Source organism: Triticum urartu, chromosome 4, assembly GCF_003073215.2.
Source record: "Triticum urartu cultivar G1812 chromosome 4, Tu2.1, whole genome shotgun sequence".
Taxonomy (NCBI): Eukaryota; Viridiplantae; Streptophyta; class Magnoliopsida; order Poales; family Poaceae; genus Triticum; species Triticum urartu.
In genome coordinates this window covers 554,404,187-554,427,016 of record NC_053025.1, presented here as the reverse complement: position 1 = coordinate 554,427,016, position 22,830 = coordinate 554,404,187, and the positions used below count along the sequence as shown (strand labels likewise).

General features: G+C 41.8%; 1 long non-coding RNA gene across 5 annotated transcripts; it reads right to left on the bottom strand.

Moving 5' to 3' along the window:
* Positions 1-400: 400 nt before the first annotated feature.
* Positions 401-22,158, bottom strand: LOC125552639. Of its 5 annotated transcripts, none has more exons than XR_007303713.1 (6): positions 21,574-22,158; positions 20,879-21,273; positions 20,015-20,207; positions 2,675-19,907; positions 861-1,234; positions 401-756 (listed from the first exon to the last, which is right to left on the bottom strand). It is a non-coding gene; the product is annotated as an uncharacterized LOC125552639 (long non-coding RNA). The 5 variants fall into 5 exon arrangements; XR_007303716.1 differs by having other exon boundaries at positions 861-9,460; positions 15,210-19,907; XR_007303712.1 differs by having other exon boundaries at positions 861-19,907.
* Positions 22,159-22,830: the final 672 nt, after the last annotated feature.

The window sequence follows — 22,830 nt, the reverse complement described above, 5'->3', positions numbered from 1 at the left end:
GAAAGCGGGCCAAGAGCGTAGACTGCGACCATGTCAGATAGCAAGTAAGCCAACAAAATCAGAAGCCTCAGTCTTGAGTTGGTGCTGCACCACCGGAGGCCACCAGAAAAGAAGATGAAAATCTGTAGCGTGAAGCCTAGGAGCACCAGTAGCTGTAGTTCCCAATCATTCCATAGTTGCATCAGCGTCGGTATCTTTAGAATTAACAGTGTGCTTCCCTCAATCATGTATATATATGCATGTCAGTATGTATGTGAGCTTAACTAAACAATGTCAGATCAGTGTGGTTTATGTTACAACACCATGGACATTGTTTATATTCTTATTAATCTCTCTCCTATGATCATAATATGGAAGCAGATAGTGTTAACATTATGCTCGACTCTGCAATGGAGCATCATACGACAAAATAGTTAATTAAAGCTAATTTGTTTTGCTAGTTTAGAAGTACAAGAAGGGTCACAAGTACAAATATCTATCAAATACCCAAAGAGTACCCAAGATTTCTGTGTATACCAGATGACATAGCGCACCAATATCGCATTAAAGATCAAACAAGAAATTCAGAATGGACATACGAGATTTACATATGCACTTCTATAACAAATTAGCTCACTACGAAAAATTGAGGCACACCTGCCTAAGAATTGTGTTGCACCATAGCAAATGATTTTGTTAAGAACTTAAGATCAGTGCTCCTCTCCTCTGAGCAACAAACTTTGCAAACTTCGTTTCAAAGCATTCCTTTGAGGTCACCTGTATACATATGTATAAAGTACAGATGAAATATATAAATGCAAACAAGCATAATGCGATGAGATGCTTAATTTCCAAGGATCAAATCCATGATGGGAACTTACTTCCAAGCATACTCCTGATTCCTTGTACTTCTAAACAAATGGCATATGTTCCTCTGTGCAGCAAAACTTAGAAAACTTCGTCCCAAATATTCCTTCAAGGTCACATGTACAGAGGAAAGATATTAATGCAAACAAGTATATATAAAGGCGAAGAGATGCTTAATTTCCAAGGATCATGTGACCAGAGGTAATCATATCAGAGCGCTGATACATGTTCATGGTTGGCCTGTTATGGATGCTTGAGAGGCGATCGCCATGATGACATGCTCCAATCTTGAAGTAAAAAAATGGACAGTTGACACTGCCTTTCTCTGTACCAAATATCGAAGCCAAGCATTCCGCCATTGTTTGAAACTAGTCAAGCTGACACAAGCCTGCAAAGTCAAATGTTTAGTGATGAACATCATCAAAACACATGTTAGCAGTGCTCCAGTATGCATACGGCTCCCAGTCTTTAAAGGAGTAGCGTCTTGCGTAATCAGCCTTTAAATTAATGTCTAAGTTTTTCATAGATTCCTGACTTAAAACTAATTGAACCATGATTTTTTCAAAACTTAAAAGGAGTAAAAGTAGACGTGAAACAATGATCAAAATGTGTGGTGTTGCAAGAGCTGCTAGTTGATGCAAGAACAGAAGGGCAAACTGTATGTGCCAGATTCTAACCCATGTAATCTCACCGAAGTAAAATGCCTTGCGCACAACTAGCCTTAAACAGGTGCTATACTATTTGACAGACTCTGTGTTTCAGATGTCTTTCCAAGTGGATGAAGCTCTAATAGCACGCCCAACTTTTATTTATTATCTTTAACATTACAGATGGCAACCAGTAACTTTAAGGACTTCAATTGAGCATTAAGGTTATTTTCCAAGGAGCATCAACTAGGGCCTGCAGTACAAAGCATAACAATTTCACATTCTTCCAAGATAACACTAATGCATACTGCGTCTTATGAACTAATCTGCACCGACTCAAAACTGTTAATATTAGAACATGCAGGATGTAAATAGATCATATACAGGGTTACAATGTTTTTCCAATGAAGCCATTATCTATATCATACGGGTGATATTTGACCTAAAATATGCACTGCGTTCAGATAGTTACCCTGCAATTGCACAAACAAGATACATTTTTAGACTAAGATGCTTAGTGCCTCTGTCCCTGCAACTGCAAAAGAGCCCACAAAACCAAAAGGCACAAACAAAGCTGCTTTTTCTGTTGCACATGAATACTTCCTTCTCAGGTAGGCCATGCTATATCCATCCAAAAAGAATTCCATTTCGTCCATTTAAAAACCTAATATGCACACCATTTTAGATCATTATAAATCGGGGAAAAAGGTCCCGGAAATATACTACCATCCAGAATACTATGTATGTGGAGCACTTGATATGCATAATTACAGCAAAGCGTTGTTACGGGAGCAGAATTAGTAGGCACACGAGTTACCATTGCTCTATAGAATCCAAGTATATATTGGAGTTAGGACTGTACAGGTTAATAAAAGTTAGGACTACGTGTAGAAATGCACTAGCTGCGTGCATATATGGTCTAAGGCTAAGCCTGCACTATATCCTATTCCTGATTCAAATTCATTTCAACTCCAATCAGCCTTAGTGATTCAAAGTTCACGTGCTAAATAAGCTCATCGCATGTGCTCCAGCAGCCAACAGGAAGGCAAAAAACAAGGCTTATTACCCATTGACCATATTTGCTGTTGAGCTTCTCTGTATTTGGATATCAGCACCATGAATCCATGATCAAGAAAGTAACATGCAAAATTTCGGGAGGGGAGTCGAGAGACAGGACTTACATTCTGAGATTGTGTAGTTTGCATCGTTGTTACTGTCGTGGTCAGACCTCCGCTGGTTGCTGCCGACCTGCCGCCGAAGTCGGAACAGGCGAGGCGGCACGGGCGTGGCAGCGATGGCGTGCGTTCAGTAGTTTGTACTAGCGGCAAAATGTTATGAAATGAACGAACTGAATTATCTGAATCAAGAAAAGAAATGTGGAACCAGTAGTTTCTACTAGCTTCGGAGTTCAGACCATCTTTTACCAGGTGTACACTACAGACTGATAAATCCAGATGACAATGACACCTACTACTGTTCCCATTCAACACTTTTTACTTTTGTATTTACAGGACTACAACAGTTTCAGACAAGCCCCAGGCTAACAAAACCTATCATGATATCCCTTTTCCAAGCATGATCAGATTAGCACTCCACTAAAGTAAGACTCCAAATATCATGTTCATGTAGTAAGCACTATGGACACCAACATCTGTGCATTGTGCAAAGCAGATTAAAGACCACCAGTACATTTCATGACAAAGAGATCTGTAGGAGGCAGATCAACAATCTAAATCTCAGACTTTCCAACATAAAAAATAACAGGACAAATAATACAAGTCATGTACAAAACCTGAAAACAATACAGCTCACATGCAGAAACTAGATTAATTTAAAATTGTAGGAACCTGAATTTTGTCAACAGGCTAAACCAAACAGAAATCACAATTTTCTTAGGTAAGGTTTGAAAGAGATTTATCAACTGATTTGCATATTTAAGTTCCATAGTTTTAACTAGCTTTGAACACAGACCGCTTAAAGTCTAAGCGGGCGCTTCAGATGCTCTGATGTCTAAGGCAGACGCCTTAGACACCTGCCTAAGGCGAGTTGGACGCCTTAAGCCTCGGGGGCGCTCTGACACTTAAGCGACGCTTTAGGGACGCTTTACAAACAGAGAACTGAATTATCTAAACCAAATAGGACAGTAGTATGAAACAAACACTTCTTATATCAAGGTTGAGTGAAAAATGTTACTCCTTGTGAAATTTGTTCACCCAATAACCAGCTGGTCCACACCAAAACCGAACCAAAAAGATGATGGCCATCCAGCAAATAATATAATCCCAATTTCTGGAGAACCACCAACAATCCAAGTGAGAATAATCATGGACTAAATTGTACTCCCTCTGTAAACAATATAAGAGCATTTAGATCACTAATTTAGTATTCTAAACGCTCTTATATTAGTTTACAGAGGGAGTAATGTGAAAATGAAGAAGCTGAATCGAGAAGGGATTATATCATCCAAACAATCACGAAGTTCTAGGTTGATGAGTAGTTCAACACCACATTCGAGAAGATCTGACCAAATGAAAATAACAGTTGACCGTAACGAATCAAATCAGCCATGAACAGAAACCAAACCTCTCCAGCCTTTGATTCATCTCTGCAGAACTACTACCCTCCTGCTTCTACTGCAACTAAAGGAGAACATACACACATACCAAAAGCAAGATCAACTGCTACAATAAGAATCAATCAGGACACTGAATCCACCTCCTATTAAATGATGAATGATGGAACTCATGAACTCAAATCAGACCTTCCTCAAACCCCCTTCGACATGATCTCCACATACCAGTTTTTTTACTATATCCATATACCAGATTCAGTCCTGCAACCAACGCATGGAGGCCAACACAAATGAATTGAACAAACCACCGAAAAGGCACTAACCTGACTCAGTTAAAGAGCAAAGGTTTGCCCACAAGACCAAACCTCCTAAATATATCATGCAACCGACAGGCGCAGAAGACCAACACGGGGTTCAAGGGTACATATAATGGACCGAACCTAGAGAGAGATCGCAAACCAATTGATTTAAACATATTCCAACTCACTACCAGAGTACCAGTGATGGTGCAGAAAACCGTCAGTGACCCAGTTAGGGTGCAAACCGTAGTCGGAAGTAAAGGGAGTTCGTACGGGGCTTTTACCCAGGTTCAGGGCCTCATGATTGAGGTAATACCCTACTCCTGATTTGTTTTGGATTGATGTGGGAGTACCTCGTGCGAGGGGGTTACAAGTGGAGTATGATGAATGCTACCAAGGTCTGAGCAATGGAACAGATGCCTCGAACTACCCCTAGCCTCGCCTTATAAAGGGGATGAGAGCTAGGGTTGATAGGGATCCTAACTAACCTCACTATGAGAGCTTCTTGGCTTGCACGCCAAGGATAAATTTTATCTCCAAGCCTAGACCCCTGGACTGATCGCTGGGTAAGGATGCTGCTAGGCCTCTTGGGCCCTGAAGCCAGCCAAGTCTCGAGCTTCCCGGTGGACGGGCCACCCTAGGTATATTGTACCGTCAGTAGCAGCCGAGCTTGTCTGGAGTTGTGGAGTCTTGCTGCCTTGAGAACGAAATCCAGGCAGGCTCTTTTTCAGTGATGGAGACAGTCTAGCTCTCGGTAGCCTGACCTCGAAATCTATGTACTTGGCTATCGCGCAGCCCCCAGCGACGCATCTATGTGGCTTCGTAGCTCCTGATTTTGTGGTGCCGCAATCTAGCGGCTTTGCATCTTTCACCTTCACGGCTTCGCAGCCTACGTCTTTGCAATGTTGCGGCTTCACGGCCGCATGGCCTCCGGCGTCGCGTCTTCGCAGCTTCATGGCTGCACGGCCTCCGGTGGCAAGTCTTCTTCAAATCACTACCACTCGCTTTGTCACATCCCGCCATCACTGTCGAAAGATAGGGAGATGGCCAGTCGATTTCGCTTTGACAACTGCATCATGATGATAATGCCTAGATCTCCACGCCCACATCCTGCGTAGTGGGAAACCGTGAAGGAAATTGGGCACATGTCGACCTACCGAAGCCGTTGCTTGGGTTTCCCGGTGGGTTTCCCCCACTTCCTCTGTTCCTCTCGCAGAACCCTCTACGGCTTCTCCCTCCCCTGTCAGAACCGCCATTGTCGCAACCTATTACTCCTCGAGCCCTCCCTTTCTTTCCTTCTCCACCCAAGTGAGCCGCTAATGGTGCGAGGCGAGGGAGACCGCGGTCGAGGTCGTGGCCGGATCGTTCCCAGGGCCACCACCGCTAACAAGCGGAAGGACAACGCTTCCGCCAGCGAGGAGGCAGGCAAGACCACAGGCAAGTGGTTCTCCGCTGCGTTAGTTCAAGACGACTTTCTGCTGCCTTGGGAGGTACTTCAATGGAGGACGGCGGGGGCCGTGGCCATCCTGGCACCAGCCGGCACAAGCGAGTGTTGCACCAGCAGTTCTTGTGTCGAGGTTTGGCTTTCCCGCTAGACAGCTTTGTGTGCAGGCTTTTGTTCTCCTACGGGTGTCAGTTGCATCATTTGACACCCAATGCCATTCTCCACATCGCCAACTTCATCACCCTTTGTGAATGCTTCCTTGGGACGAACCCAAACTTCGAGTTGTTTTGATACTACTTCCTGTTGAAGGTCCAGAAGAATGGCGATGATATCCGCGACCTTGAAGGCACCAACCTCCAGCTCCGGCTTGAATCAGACTACTTCAAGATTGCTTTGGCGAAGTCAGTCTACAACTGGCATAAGGGTTGGTTCTATGCTTCGGGGCTCATGGGACATCTGCTGCCCTTCATCAATGAGCCACCCAAGAGTCTGAGAGATCTTGGAAGCCGATGAAGAAGACATCCAGCAACGCTCGGGGGCTGATCGACGTAGTGGAGAGCCTGATCGAACAAGGTGGTTGACCGGGGAGCAAGTCTTAAAGATACATGAGGCCTTAAGATCCGACTCAAGCAACGACACGAGAGCTCAGCAACGACGAGCTGCGAGCCCACATAAACACCCTAAGAGACCTAGGGTCAAACCAAATTCCGCTCACAACAGAAATATTTTTTGGAATTTTTGTTTTTCTCAAAGGCAAACAAGGACGTGAAGCGAAGCAAAGATAAAATATTTTCAAAGTTTCAACAAATAGCCAATGAAATAAACTTCCAAAGAAAAAGCAAAACGAACGACGAAATATTTTTGTTGTTTTCTCAAAGAACTTCAAAAGAACAAAAGGACAAAGAAATATTTTAGGGTTTATTTTAAAAGCAAACAACAACAAATAAAAGAAAAAATAGGAAGAAAAATAAATCAAAAAGAACACTTCAAACAATTGAAACTCAATAAGACACAAACGAGAAATCTTTTGGAGTTTTTGGGTTTTGCAACTTAAACACAGAGATGAAATAAACGACAAAAAAACAGCAAAGAAAAGCCAAAAAGAACAACCAAAAGAAAACAAAAGAACACCGAAAGAGAAATATTTTTTGGAATTTTGGAAACATAAAAGCCCAAAACTAACTTAAAGAAACACAACAGAAACATTTTTGGAACTTTTGTTATTTTCTCAAATAAGGTAAACAAGAGCTAAAGAGAAGCAAAGATAAAATATTTTTTCAAAGTTTCAACAAAGAGGCAATCAAATAAACTTTCAAAGAAAAAGCAAAACGAACGAAAAAATATTTTTTTTGTTTTCTCAAAGAACTTCGAAAGAACAAAAGGACAAAGAAATCTTTTGGGGTTACTATTAAAAGCAAACAACAAACATCCAAAAGAAAAATAGGAAGAAAAAAACAAAAGAACACCTCAAATAGTTGACACTCAATAAGAGCAAAAGACAAATCTTTTTGGAATTTTTGGGTTTTGCAACTTAAACACAAAGATAAAAGAAACGATGAAAAGAAAACAGCAAAGAAAAGCCAAAAAGAACAAGCAAAAGAAAACAAGGAAAATAAATGAACAACGAAAGAGAAATGTTGATAAAAGGCAAAGAACTTAAAGAAACACAACAAAAATATTTTTGGAATTTCTGTTTTTCTCGAAGAAGGCGAACAAGAATGTAAAGACAAGCAAAGATAAAATATTTTCAAAATTTCAACAAAGAGGCAATAAAATACACTTCCAAAGAAAAAGCAAAACGAACGAGGAAATATCTTTGTTGTTTTCTCAACGAACATCAAAAGAACAAAAGCACAATGAAATCTTTTGGGGTTTCTAGAAAACAACAAAAAAACATACAAAAGAAAAAAATAGGAAGAAAAAAGAACACTCTGAACACTCGAGACTCAATAAGATGCAAACAAGAAATATTTTTGGAATTTTTGGGTTTTGCAACTTAAGCACAAAGACGAAAGGAGCAACAAAAAGAAACAGCAAGAAAAGCCAATAAGAACAATCAAAAGCAAACGAAGGAAAACAAGGAAAAGTGAAAGGGAAATATTTTTGGATTTTTTGAAATATAAAAGGCAAAGAACTGAGAGAAACACCACTGAAGTATTTTTGGATTTTTTTGGTTTTCTCAAAGAAGGAAAACAATAACGCAAAGAGACAAGCAAAGATACAAGATTTCCAAAGTTTCAACAAAGAGGCAATCAGATAAACTTCCAAAGAAAAAGCAAAAAGAATGAAGAAATATTTTTGTTGTTTTCTCAAAGAACTTCAAAAGAAAAAAGGGAGAAAGAAATGTTTTGTGGTTTCTTGTAAAAGCAAGCAAATAAACAAAAGAAACAATAAGAAGGAAAATAACCATCAAGAACACAAAAGAAAGAGATCAAAAACCAAATGAAGCCAAACAAGAAGAACGAGAAATACATTTGGGTTTTCGATATTTTGACAAAACACCTACTTCCTACTTCTAGTTTCATTGCCCAGTACTTCTTTGTCAACCTCTTCAGTTGAGACCCTGACTACACCGAGAGTTAGGCGACTTTAGTATCTACTAGCGGCTTCTTTTGGTTCAACATCAACAGGTTGTGCTACTAATTTTTCTTTTACCGAGTGACCACTTTTTACACAACCAGGTACATCTCCATGTATTTTCATATTGAACTTACGATTCTTCCAGTTTGTCAGCCATTCGACCTCCAGATTCTCATGTTCATGTTTTGATTAGAATCCTCACACGGATGCTCTACTTGGTGTTGGCCCTCGACGTTGTAATTCCAGGTCCTCTGGGTGCTTATCTAGCTTAACCTTCCCTTTGCTGCCACCGCCGCCAGTCTCTCTGCCTCGGTTACTTTGTTTACCGACTCTTTTGGAATCATCGTCTTGGTCACTTGTGTGACTCTAGTCTCTCATCCTTAGTCCGACGTGGTCTTCTTGGATCTGTCTCTGGCGGTGTGTCTTTAGGCTGTCAGTTTTTCGGCTTAGCAAACATGTTAAGTTACATTATCCTCATAGCGAGATTGTGTCTCATCGTCCTTTTGATCTTGTTCACTTCGATGTTTGGGGGTCCAGGTCCCTTTGCCTCAAAATGAGGAAATCGTTGTTATATTATCTTTATAGATGATTTCTCTCGATACACATGGATATATTTTATGCTTTTATTCTAGTGAGGTCTTATCTATCAGTAAGAAGTTTGCCGCCATGCTTCGTACCCAATTTTCCATTCCTATATGCGTCTTCCATGCAGATTTTGCTTGCGAGTTTATCAATCATTTATTGTGTGGATGCCTTGCTGAGTAGGGCGCACTTTTTGAAGGCACATCTTAGTGAATAGATTTAATGTCTGATCTTGGTCCCTTTCACTACTTCAAACTGAGGTTTCTTCTACCTCTGATGGCTTCTTTATTTCCCAAGAGAAGTACATTTAGGATATTCTTGCTCGTGCTGCTCTTAGTGATAAGGTCACTACTGAATCTTGGTCATCTTCGCTACTTGAGATTGTTCCTTATTTCCTAAGAGAAGTATATCCAAAATCTTCTTGCTCGTGTTGCTCTTACTGATGAGCGCACTGTTGAGACTCCGAGTCAACATCCACCTTTGTGCCCACCTTTGCTCCCTGCCAGTCTGGATGGGCATTCTTTGCCTTGCTGCAGGCTGCTATGAGTACTGTCTCAATCCCACATCCCGTGTTCCCTTTATGTGCGACACCATAACCGCACGCTCGAGCACCACACCAATGGTGAGCAGGAGCTCGGACAGTCGACGCGTACCTGGTTTATGCACGGGGCGAGCCGAGGACAGGCGCTACCTAAAGTCGAGGCCAAGGGCGCAGTAGGAGAACCTGGGGTGCTTAATCAAGTGCGTGACCCACAACCCGTAAACAAGAAAAGAACGCCAAGCCGGATCGATGGGGTAAGAAGAGTGCATAGGCATGTGGGATGCTGGATCAAGTCCCTCTGTTTCCACCATCGCCAGTCTTTGCCTCTATTGCCTTGTCTACCAGTTATTTTCAGGATTGGCATCATCCCCTTGGATCACTTGTTATCTCTCATCCTTAGTTCGACGTGGTCTTCTTCGATCCCTCTCTGATGATGTCTCTAATCCACGGTCCAATTACCTTATACTCATAGCGAGACAGTGTCTCGTTGTCCTTCCGACCTTGTTCAATATGATCTCAGGGGTCTATCTCCCTTTGTCTCCGGTAGTAACTTCTCTCTAGACACCTGGATATACTTTATTTCTTCTTGTAGTGAGGTCTTATAAGCCTTTTGCTGCCATGGTTCACACTCAGTTCTCTACACCTATTTGTGTGTTCTATGACCTCTTCTTTACTAAACTAGTCGTCCACATCTTGTGAATCCTTCTGATGCGTCATCTTTCGATGAGCTATCTCCCTCGACTACTATGTCTCCTTCTGTTGACAATGCACCTCCTCCAGCTCAACCTACTTATGGCTCCTATGCTCGCCCGCTTCCGCTTATTGATCACTATGGGTATTCTAGCGTTGCTCTTAATACGACTTACCGTGATGCCATGTTCATCCCGAACATCGACATGTTATGGCAAAGGAGATTGCTGCTATTGAACATAGCGACACGTGGGATCTCATTTTCCTTCCTCCCATGCTCATCCCATCACTTGTATATTGTAAGTAGATCTACAAGATTTAGACTCTAATGGTTCTCTTGCGTTAGAAAGCTCGTCTTGTGACCCGTGGCTTTCAACATGAAGATGGCTATGACTACGATGAGACATTTGCTCATATGGCTCACATGACCACTCTTCGCGCACTTCTCCTATGATATTTGTTCGCCACTAGTCTGTCTCTCAGCTTGATGTCAAGAATGTCTTTCTTAATGGTCAGTTGCATGAGAAGGTATACGTGTAGCCACCACCTAGATATTTTTTCCTGATGGCACGATCTGTCGTCTTTGTCGCTCTCTCTATGCCTTTAGCCTCTCTTGGCCGGTTTGAGTGTTTGTCTCAGCGATGACTGCCACTAGTTTTTTCCACATGCTTATGATCTGCACTTTATAGCATCTTTCAGCTCAGGGTCAAACTTTGCTTCTACATGTTGATGACATGATCATCACTGCGAACAACTCTTAAGTGCATTGCCTTTTTTGAAGGTTCGTCTTAGTGAATAGTTTTTATGTCTAATATTGGTCCTCCTTGTTACTTCCTTTGAATTGAGGTTTATTCTACCTCTTGTAGCTTCTTTATTTCCTAAGAGAATTCATTCAGTATCTTCTTGCTCGTGCTGCTCTTAGTGGTAGTCACTATTGACACTGCCATGGAGCTCAACGTCCATCTTTGTGCTTCTGACAAGGGCCTTTGTTTGATCTGACGTGCTACCGTCATCTTGTTGGGAGTCTTGTATTTAGATGTCACTCATCCAGACATTTCATATCATGTTCTCATTCTAAGTCAGTTTGCCTCTGCTCCCACTTTAATCCACTTTGAGTCACACACCCCCCTCCCTGCGGTTCTACAATATCTATGTAGAACTACCTCTCACCGTCTCTCTCTTATTCCTATGCACAAGTTCGCTCGTCCCTTTGTACTGACTGTGTTTCCTTGATGGTTTTCTCATTGCCCAAAAGACAAAGAAACAAACTGCGCTTTTCAATTTGAGTGCAAAGGCTGAGTTGCAAGTTATACCTCTGTTGACAACAGAGGTGACTTGGTTACAATGGTTGATTGAGGATTTTGATGCTTTTGTCACTAGACCTACTCCTCCCTTGTCAGACAGTACAAATGCTATCAATATTGCGCACGGCCTTGAAAAGCATGAACTCACCAACTATAATGGTGTTGATGCGTCCTATCACTCATGTATTGCCCTCTTCCATTCCAATGTGTCTTCTTGTACTACTGTCGTAGACCCCACGTCATCGTCACCTGCGGCTTCCCCACCTTGTTCATTCCCTAAGACTTCCCCGATGATTCCCCCCAATCCTCTTCTTTACTGCACTAGTCGTCCGCATCTTGCGGATTCTTCTAATGTGTCATCTTTCGATGAGCCATCTCCCTCGACTATTTATATCTCCTTCTGTTGGCAATGGACCGCCTCTAGCTCAACCTACTTATGGCTTCTGCGCTCGCCCGCTTCCGCATATTGATCGCTATGGGTATTCTAGCGCTGCTCTTCTCAATACGACATATCGTGATGCCATGCTCATCCCGAACGGCGACATGCGATGGCAAAGGAGCTACTGCTCTTGAACGAGGTGGCTAACTGGGGAGCAAGTCTTAAAGATACAGTGGGCCTTAAGATCCGACTCAAGCAACGACACGAGAGCTCAGCAATGACGAGCTGCGAGCCCACATAAACACCCTAAGAGACCTAGGGTCAAACAAAATTCCGCTCACAATAGAAATATTTTTTGGAGTTCTGTTTTTTCTCAAAGGCAAACAAGAAACATGAAGCGAAGCAAAGATAAAATATTTTCAAAGTTTCAACAAATAGCCAATGAAATAAACTTCCAAAGAAAAAGCAAAACGAACGATGAAATATTTTTGTTGTTTTCTCAAAGAACTTCAAAAGAACAAAAGGACAAAGAAATGTTTTAGGGTTTATTTTAAAAGCAAACAACAACAAATAAAAGAAAAAAATAGGAAGAAAAATAAATCAAAAAGAACACTTCAAACAATTGACACTCAATAAGACACAAACGAGAAATCTTTTGGAGTTTTTGGGTTTTGCAACTTAAACACAGAGATGAAATAAACGACAAAAAAACAGCAAAGAAAAGCCAAAAAGAACAACCAAAAGAAAACAAAAGAACACCGAAAGAGGAATATTTTTTGGAATTTTGGAAACATAAAAGGCCAAAACTAACTTAAAGAAACACAGCAGAAATATTTTTGGAACTTTTGTTTTTTTCTCAAATAAGGTAAACAAGAGCTAAAGAGAAGCAAAGATAAAATACTTTTTCAAAGTTTCAACAAAGAGGCAATCAAATAAACTTTCAAAGAAAAAGCAAAACGAGCAAGAAAATATTTTTTTGTTTTCTCAAAGAACTTCGAAAGAACAAAAGGACAAAGAAATCTTTTGGGGTTACTATTAAAAGCAAACAACAAACATCCAAAAGAAAAAAAGGAAGAAAAAAACAAAAGAACACCTCAAATAGTTAACACTCAATAAGAGCAAAAGAGAAATCTTTTTGGAATTTTTGGGTTTTGCAACTTAAACACGAAGTGAAAAGAAACGATGAAAAGAAAACAGCAAAGAAAAGCCAAAAAGAACAACCAAAAGAAAACAAGGAAAACAAATTAACAACGAAAGAGAAATGTTTTTAGATTTTCGAAAAAGATAAAAGGCAAAGAACTTAAAGAAACACGACAAAAATATTTTTTGAATTTTTGCTTTTCTTGAAGATGGCGAACAAGAATGTATAGGCAAGCAAAGATAAAATATTTTCAAAGTTTCAACAAAGAGGCAATAAAATACACTTCCAAAGAAAAAGCAAAACGAACGAGGAAATATCTTTGTTGTTTTCTCAACAAACATCAAAAGAACAAAAGCACAATGAAATCTTTTGGGGTTTCTAGAAAACAACAAAAAAACATACAAAAGAAAAAATAGGATGAAAAAAGAACACTCTAAACACTCGAGACTCAACAAGATGCAAACAAGAAATCGTTTTTGGAATTTTTGGGTTTTGCAACTTAAGCACAAAGATGAAAGGAACAACAAAAAGAAACAACGAGAAAAGCCAATAAGAACAATCAAAAGCAAACAAAGGAAAACAAGGAAAAGTGAAAGAGAAATATTTTTGGATTTTTTGAAATATAAAAGGCAAAGAACTGAGAGAAACACCACTGAAGTATTTTTGGATTTTTTTGGTTTTCTCAAAGAAGGCGAACAATAACGCAAAGAGACAAGCAAAGATACAAGATTTCCAAAGTTTCAACAAAGAGGCAATCAGATAAACTTCCAAAGAAAAAGCAAAAAGAATGAAGAAATATTTTTGTTGTTTTCTCAAAGAACTTCAAAAGAAAAAAGGGAGAAAGAAATGTTTTGTGGTTTCTTGTAAAAGCAAGCAAATAAACCAAAGAAACAATAAGAAGGAAAAGAACCATAAAGAACACAAAAGAAAGAGATCAAAAACCAAATGAAGACAAACAAGAAGAACGAGAAATACATTTGGGTTTTCGATCTTTTAACAAAACACCTACTTCCTACTTCTAGTTTCATTGCCCAGTACTTCTTTGTCAACCTCTTCAGTTGAGACCCTGACTACACCGAAGGTTAGGCGACTTTTTACACCGAAGGTTAGTATCTACTAGCGGCTTCTTTTGGTTCAACATCAACAGGTTTTGCTACTAATTTTTCTTGTACCGAGTGACCACTTTTTACACAACCAGGTACATATCCATGTATTTTCTTATTAACTTACGATTCTTCCAGTTTGTCAGCCATTCGACCTCCAGATTCTCATGTTCATGTTCTGATTAGAATCCTCACACGGATGCTCTACTTGGTGTTGGCCCTCGACGTTGTAATTCCAGGTCCTCTAGGTGCTTATCTAGGTTAACCTTCCCTTTGCTGCCACCGCCGCCAGTCTCTCTGCCTCGGTTACTTTGTTTACCGACTCTTTTGGAATCATCGTCTTGGTCACTTGTGTGACTCTAGTCTCTCATCCTTAGTCCGACATGGTCTTCTTGGATCTGTCTTTGGCGGTGTGTCTTTAGGCTGTCAGTTTGTCGGCTTAGCAAACAGGTTAAGTTACATTATCCTCATAGCGAGATTGTGTCTCATCGTCCTTTTGATCTTGTTCACTTCGATGTTTGGGGGTCCAGGTCCCTTTGCCTCAAAAGGAGGACATCGCTGTTATATTATCTTTATAGATGATTTCTCTCGATACACATGGATATATTTTATGCTTTTCTTCTAGTGAGGTCTTATCTACCAGTAAGAAGTTTGCCGCCATGCTTCGTATCCAATTTTCCATTCCTATATGCGTCTTCCATGCAGATTTTGCTTGCGAGTTTATCAATCATTTATTATGTGGATTCCTTGCTGAGTAGGGCGCACTTTTTGAAGGCTCATCTTAGTGAATAGATCTAATGTCTGATCTTGGTCCCTTTCACTACTTCGAACTGAGGTTTCTTCTACCTCGGATGGCTTCTTTACTTCCCAAGAGAAGTACATTTAGGATCTTCTTGCTCGTGCTGCTCTTAGTGATAAGGTCACTGCTGAATCTTGGTCATCTTCACTACTTCCTTGAGATTGTTCTTTATTTCTTAAGAGAAGTATATCCATAATCTTCTTGCTCGTGTTGCTCTTACTGATGAGTGCACTGTTGAGACTCCGAGTCAACGTCCACCTTTGTGCCCACCTTTGTGCCCACCTTTGCTCCCTGCCAGTCTGGATGGGCATTCTTTGCCTTGCTGCAGGCTGCTATGAGTACTGTCTCAATCCCACATCCCGTGTTCCCTTTATGTGCGACACCATAACCGCACGCTCGAGCACCACCAATGGTGAGCAGGAGCTCGGACAGTCGACGCGTACCTGGTTTATGCACGGGACGAGCCGAGGACAGGCGCTACCTAAAGTCGAGGCCAAAGGCGCAGTAGGAGAACCTGGGGTGCTTAATCAAGTGCGTGACCCACAACCTGCAAACAGGAAAAGAACGCCAAGCCGGATCGGTGGGGTACGAAGAGTGCATAGGCACGTGGGATGCTGGATCAAGTCCCTCTATTGCCACCATCGCCAGTCTTTGCCTCTATTGCCTTGTCTACCAGTTATTTTCAGGATTGGCATCATCCCCTTGGATCACTTGTTATCTCTCATCCTTAGTTCGACGTGGTCTTCTTCGATCCCTCTCTGATGATGTCTCTAATCCACAGTCCAATTACCTTATACTCATAGCGAGACAGTGTCTCGTTGGCCTTCCGACCTTGTTCAATATGATCTCAGGGGTCCATCTCCCTTTGCCTCCGGTAGTAACTTCTCTCTACACACATAGATATACTTTATTTCTTCTTGTAGTGAGGTCTTATAAGCCTTTTGCTGCCATGGTTCACACTCAGTTCTCTACACCTATTTGTGTGTTCTATGATGACTTTGGTGGAATCCTTTTTTAGCAGACTTTGGCTCTCTTATCCTGTTGCTCATGCTCAAAATGGCGTGGCTGAGCGCAAGCATCGTCACCTTCTTGAGACGACTCGTTCATTATGGTCACCGCATCTCTTCCGTCGCACTTTTGGGTCGAGTTTGTCTCCACTTCCATCTATATCATCAACCTTTAGCAATCCACTACTCTGCAGGGTGACGCTCCTTTCGAGCGACTATTTGCTTGTTTATTCGGCGCTTCAATTATTTGGTTGTGTTTGCTATGTCCTTCTTGCCCCTCGTGAACGCACCAAACTGACTTGTCAGTCTGTTGAGTGTGTCTTCTTAGGATACAACAATGAGCATAAGGGATATCGTTGTTGGGATCATGTTGTTCATCGGATGCCTATTTCTTGGGATATGACTTTTGTTGATTCCATCTTCTTCCGCCTTTTAAGTGGAGTATATCTTCCACAATTTTCCCGACACTCCTACCACTCCTATTGAGCCCTTATCAAGTCGCCGTACTGCTCCTGCTTCTCTTATTATTGTAGAACCAACGCCATCATCTCCTATAATTTCCTCACCTCACTTATCACATGATTCTACACCTTCATCACCGATGGTTTCCTTCTCTCCATCACCTGAGTTTATCCCGATGATTCCAACTCGTATTCTTCCATCTTTTCCTAATTTCTATACAGGACGTCTATGTGTTGTGGATGCGTCTACCGATGTGCCATCTTCCCCGTCTCATCCTACTTATGGCTTGCGTCCTCGTCTGCTTTGGCATGTTGACCGCCTAGGTCTTCCAAGCATTGGCGATGTTGTTCTTTAGCCAACTTCTTATTGTGGTGTTGTTCATACCAAATGGCACCTTGTGATGGCAGAGGAGACTGCTGCTCTTGAGCGCATCGGCACGTGGGATATTGTATATGTTCCTCCTCGTGTTCATCCCATCACTTGGTGGGTCTACAAGGTTAGGACTCACTCTTATGGTTCTCTTGGGCATTACAAAGCTCGTGTTGTGGGTAATGGCTTTCAGCAGGAGCATGGTCCTGATTACGATGAGACTTGCTCACCACTGTTCGCACAGTTCTTTTTGGCCTCTGTTCACCACTGATCTGTGTCTAGGCTTGATGTTAAGAATGCATTTCTTAATGGTGAGCTGCTCCTTACGACATGCTTTCTCGTCTTCATCACTCTCACTATGGCTCTAAGCAAGCCCCTCACACCTGGTTTGAGCGTTTTGCCTCTATGGTGGCTACTGCTGGATTTCATCGAGTGCTCATGATCCGACATTGTTTGTCCTCCTTTCTGTTTTTGGTAGGACTCTTCTTCTATATGCTATGACAAGATCATCACTGACGCAGACCGTGAGTATATTGCCTTTGTTAAGGCATGTCTTAGTATGCAGTTTCTTATGTTTTATCTTAGCCCTCTCTGCTACTTTCTTGGGATTGAGGTCCCTTCATGCTGAAAAATAATAATTTAGGATCTTACTCGCGCTACTCTTACTGATGAGCGCATGTTGAGACTCCCATGGAGCTCAATGTTTACCTCCCTGCTAATGATGTTGACCTACTATCTGATCTGGCGCTTTATTGACATTTTGTTGTGAGTCTATCTGTCTGGCACTCGCCCGAAAGAAGAAACAGACTACAGTGCAATGCCCCCCGTTCGAGTGCACCTCCTCCTGCGGCGGCGGCACTCCACTTTCCTACTCTACCCTCCACTATATGCTCTGCGGTGTTGTCGTCGTGGCTAGGATGGTGGTAAACTCGCTAGCACTAATGCCTCTCGCACGATGTTGCTAGAGCCTTCATCCTCTCAAGTGGCATGACACTCCCATCGAGCTCAACATCCACCTTTGTTTGATCTGACACGCTATCATCATCTTGTTGGGAGTCTTGTCTATTTAGATGTCACTCGTCCAGAAATTTCATATCACGTTCTCATTCTAAGTCACTTTGTCTCTGCTCTCACTTTTATCCACTTGAGTCACCCCCCCTTCTACAATATCTTCGTGGAAATATCTCTCACCGTCTCTCTTCTTCCCATGCTCAAGTTCGCACGTCCCTTTTTCTTGATGGTTTTGTCATTGCCTACAAGACAAAGAAACCGATTGCGCTTTTCCCTTCTAGTGCAAAGGCTGAGTTGCAAACTATGGCTCTTTTGACAACAAAGGCATATGATGGTAGCTTAAGGATTTTTTTTGTTTCTATCACTACACCTACTCCTCTGTTGTAGAGTACAGGTGTTGTCACTCACCTACTCCTCTGTTGTTAGAGAGTACATGTGCTATCAGTATTGTGCATGACCCTGTGCAATATAGCTCACCATGCATATTGGTCTCGATGCTTCCTTCGTATGCTCCAGTGTGCAGGATCAAATAATTCCTCTATCTCTTCAGACTCAGTGTTGTTGATCCACCATTAGCTAGGAACGGATTTTATTCTCTAGTACTCCCTCCATTAACGATTATAAGATGTTCTAACTTTTTCTGAATCAGATACGTTTTAGTGTGTTTTGTTCACTCATTTCTATGCGTAGTTCATATTAAAATATCCAAAACATCTCATAATAGTGAACAAAGGGAGTATACTTTTATACTTAAAAGAAGTAATTCTCCCTCGCCCTTTATGGTCATCCAGCCGGGCATAGCTCCCCCTGTGGCCTCCGCCCCGTACATACCTCCCCCTAAACATGCTCGAGTGCACTCTTGCTCCTTTTCTAGACCACACACCATACTCTAGATTCTCTCGGCCAAGATCCTTATTTAGTAGGAGTACGGGACTAAAACATTGCACATTATTTTTGCTTCCCTGGGTCAAATGAGTGGTCGGCACCTCCTTCCGCAATGCCGTCACCCACCATCCCGTTCTACCCTCCGCTGTGGCATTGTCGTCGCGACAAGGATGGTGGCAACCTCGCTTGCGCCGATGTCTCTAGCGTGACGTCACCAGATCCTTCATCCTCTCAAGTGGCATGAATGGCCGAAGGGGACACTGTCGCCATGGCTGCTGGCATTCCCTTCCTTGGATCGTGAAGTGATTGGGAGTGAGACTAAGGGAAATATGGGAAATGAGACGATTACTAGCGTATTAGGGCAATGAGGCCCAAACAAAACCGCTGAGATGAGTTAGGCCCACTACCAAAATGGTAGGTGTATTCTTCAACAAAGTGGGGACACACTTTTAATGGAAACAAGACCTGGTGGGATATAGTCGTACTCTATCAATCTCAAATAATAATCTGTTTTTTCTTGGCAAACTTTAACCCCTACTTTCAAATAATAATTTGACCCAAACACTAAACTAGCATTGACCATAAACTTTTATACGTACATCACACCATATGTTTAGAATCTACTAAGGCGTATGAAAAAAGGATAAATCTACACACGTAATTTACATGTAACCGTTATAATTATATCGTTTTAGAAATGCTATAGGTAGGTTTGGCTAGATGTCTAGGCCCATGTCTACACTCTATTACATCATATGTTTGTAAAAGAAACATTACAAAATATGCACATCTATATAGCAGCTAGTCTCCTACAAAGAAACATGCTTTTCTCTTTTGGAATAAAAGACCATAACCCTTTTTTGCGGGGGAAATAACCGTAAACTTAACAGTCAACTGAACAGCAACACAACTAAGGAAATGAAAATATAATCACAATATACATAGAATAAGAATGTGTGAAATAGATAACCATGTCATAAACATCAGTTGTGGACAAATTTAGGGTGGTTGATAAAACAGAATCATTACCTTTGAAGCAGAATTGAGATTTGGTCATTCCAGAGTTCCAATAATTCTGTAGAATGAATCAAAACTGTCACATAACTGAGTGTAACTGGTTGGGTGGTGAGCTGATCTAGAGGTGGGGTTGCGACTGCATCCGCTGGAGCCTCGGACTGTCAATTTGTACAAACCAATTTAAATGCAACAGCAGCAGCTCCCACGACGCTAGAGAAATTTTCACTATCTGCAATATCATTAGAAGCATTAATGCTTAGGAATGAGAAGCAGGTTGCACTGAAAAAACCTCATCCAAATTTGTGCTTTGTACTGGAAGCAAGTTGTTGAGCTTACATAGTGCTTAAGTTTCACCTCCTAACATACGGCGATGGACTGTTCGCACCTTACTTTGCAACCAGCAATACAAGTGGAGCGACAACGTGCAAACTGATGCCGCCATGGTGCCGAAGGCCCAAGCCATCACTTTTATGTGCAAAACAGATCCTTCTGGAATATGCTAATGGAAAGGATAGCTCCATTTTGTTGCCTGCCGCAATAGCAAGAAAATTTCTGTTGTCACTTTCTAACAGCGCTTGCCAATTACATAAAGAAATACTCCCTCTGTTCACAAATATAAGATGTTTTGGATATTTCAATATGGACAATATACAGACTGAAATGAGTGAACAAACACACTAAAATGCATCTATATACATCTGAATCAGAGAAAAAGGTAGAACATCTTATATATGTTAACTGAGGGAGTAACATTCTACTAGCACATGCCAATTACATAAAGAAATAACATTCACCAAATTCAACTAGTTGCAAGATCACAAAAGAGTGGATATCTAGTTAATAAATCAAGCTATTCCGATTATTCAGAGCCAGTATTTTAGGTACTAATTAGCTAGCTGTGTTTTTGTTTTTTTCTCCATGATAGAATACACTATCATTTTCCAATCAAGTCGAGGACCTATGGCATAACAGAAGAAACTTCCAAAAGATTAGTCAGACCAAGAAGAGCTGATCAACTTCTTAGGAGGGAAACATTCATCATAAGTGCTGGAACAACTGATGTGTTTCCCCACTATCTTGCCACAAACCATTCAGGAACAGATAGTTGGCCACCATATGAGAACCTACTGATAACACATGTCACTAACTATACCCAGGTAGACACCGTATGAGAATCTACTTGAAAACCTAACAATTTACCTTCTTCTCACATCACCAGCTAAATAGACGAATCAACTAACATGGTGCAAGCTGAGCCTGTCCATAATGATCTTCAGCCATTCTTTGAACTTCACATTCTACATAATCTAAAGAAATAATCCATTTCTGGCATTCATCTAATGAGAAGTAGAACTCTTGCTGATTTGCTTTTTCCATTGGCTAGCAACTATAGAAAATTTCTACCTCGTCATTAGCAAATGCTTGATGGTGGTAATCTGTCATCATCATCTTTAAACCAGCACTACAGCAAATTAGCATCAGCAGATTGTATCTTGAATCTCCTCAATGAACCCGCACCCAAAAATGTAGGAAACTTTGCCATGATTTATGTAGATTGATAGTACTTTCAAATCACAATTTCCGTATATGCTTCCCTAAAGAAAAAGAGTGTGAGCTTAGTGCACATTATGATTCTTTGCATGATGCTAGAAAAAAATCTATGTTTTGTAACAGGACATCTGACCAAATATGCTTTAGTCACAAAAATTATATCTTCATTGTGAGTTCTAGAGGGGCAAATTAGCAGCAGTAGCAAAGTAGTAGCAGCAGCAGCAGAGCATCATGCGGCTAACTGTGGGAAAGCAGGAGCATCATGCGGCAAACAGTGGGAAGCAGGAGCACCACGCGGCAAACAGCTGGGAAGCAACAACATCACGCTGTAGGAGGGTGTCTACCTTGTCCGTGGTGGCGGGCGAGGCGGGCGTTCCGCGGGGGCGAGAGAGCATCCTCCGCCGCAAGCACATGCTCTGTTCGTTTACCGCGTCGCGACCGGCAGGCGGAACCAGCGGCAGGAGGCGCCATGCGCACCAGCATGAGGAGATGTGGGCGAAGACGCCCTTGGTAGCACGACGACGGGGAAATCGAGGAGGAGCATGACTGGATCCGCCGCCGCCCACCGCCTCAGGCTCGCCTCCTTGTGCATCGCCGTGGCAGTCGTCCAGCTACCTCAGGCTCTCAGCGTGCTCGCGGCGCAGCAGTCTCCGTCGGCAGCTTGAACCTGAGGTCGGATGCCGAGACCCCAGACGCCCGCCGCGCCGCCGCCGCCTCCCCCTCATCCCCTCCAACTCCCGAACCCGACGATGCCCAGCCGCCGTCGTGCCTGTACTCGCGAGTCGCCGTCGCCGCCTGACTGCTCTCTCGATCTACATCCCCACATCTTTAAAGTCGGCGGGGTGCTTGGATCTAAAAGCCGAACCCCTTCGCTGTTCCGAGTTGCAGACGAATCCCTCTCCCTTGCTCTGCTAGAGCGGCAAATAGGGTTTACCTCCTAGACGAACCGGACGAGCGAGGGGGGAGATCGGAAGAGACGTTTGCGGCCTGAGGCCCATTGCATTGCAGCGAGCAACCCGCATATGGGCCAGCCCAAGTGGCTAGGAAACGTTTTTTTTTCTTCACGGTTCTTTCTATTTTTTCTTTTTTTTGTTAATCCTCCTTGATTGGTCTTCCTTTCCTTTTCCTTTTTTATTTTTACTTTCATTTGTTTTACAAAAATCTAATTCTTTTCTCTATTTCTTATTTTCATTTTGTGTTCCTATTTTCAAAGTCTAAAAATGATCAGAATTTGGAAAAGTGTTTGCTATTCCAAAAAACTCGTGTTTACAAATAATGTTTGAAAAAATGAAATTTTGTTCGTGCTTTTAGAAAAATGTCCACTGTTTCAAAAATAATTCGCGTTTCAATATTTTGTTTGAAGTTTCAAAAAAGTTGCCATTGTTAGAAACAAATCACACGTCCAAAAAAATCACTTTTAGAAAGAAAATGGGGTTTCAAAAAATGCTTGTGTTTCCAAATTTGTCTGAAATTACCCAAAACATTCTAGTATTTCAAAGATGTTCACAAATTCAAAAAGGATTCAAGATTTCCAAAAATTATTCACATTTTCCAAAAATGACCGAGTTTTTAAAATTGTTCGTGTTTCAAAAAACATTTCA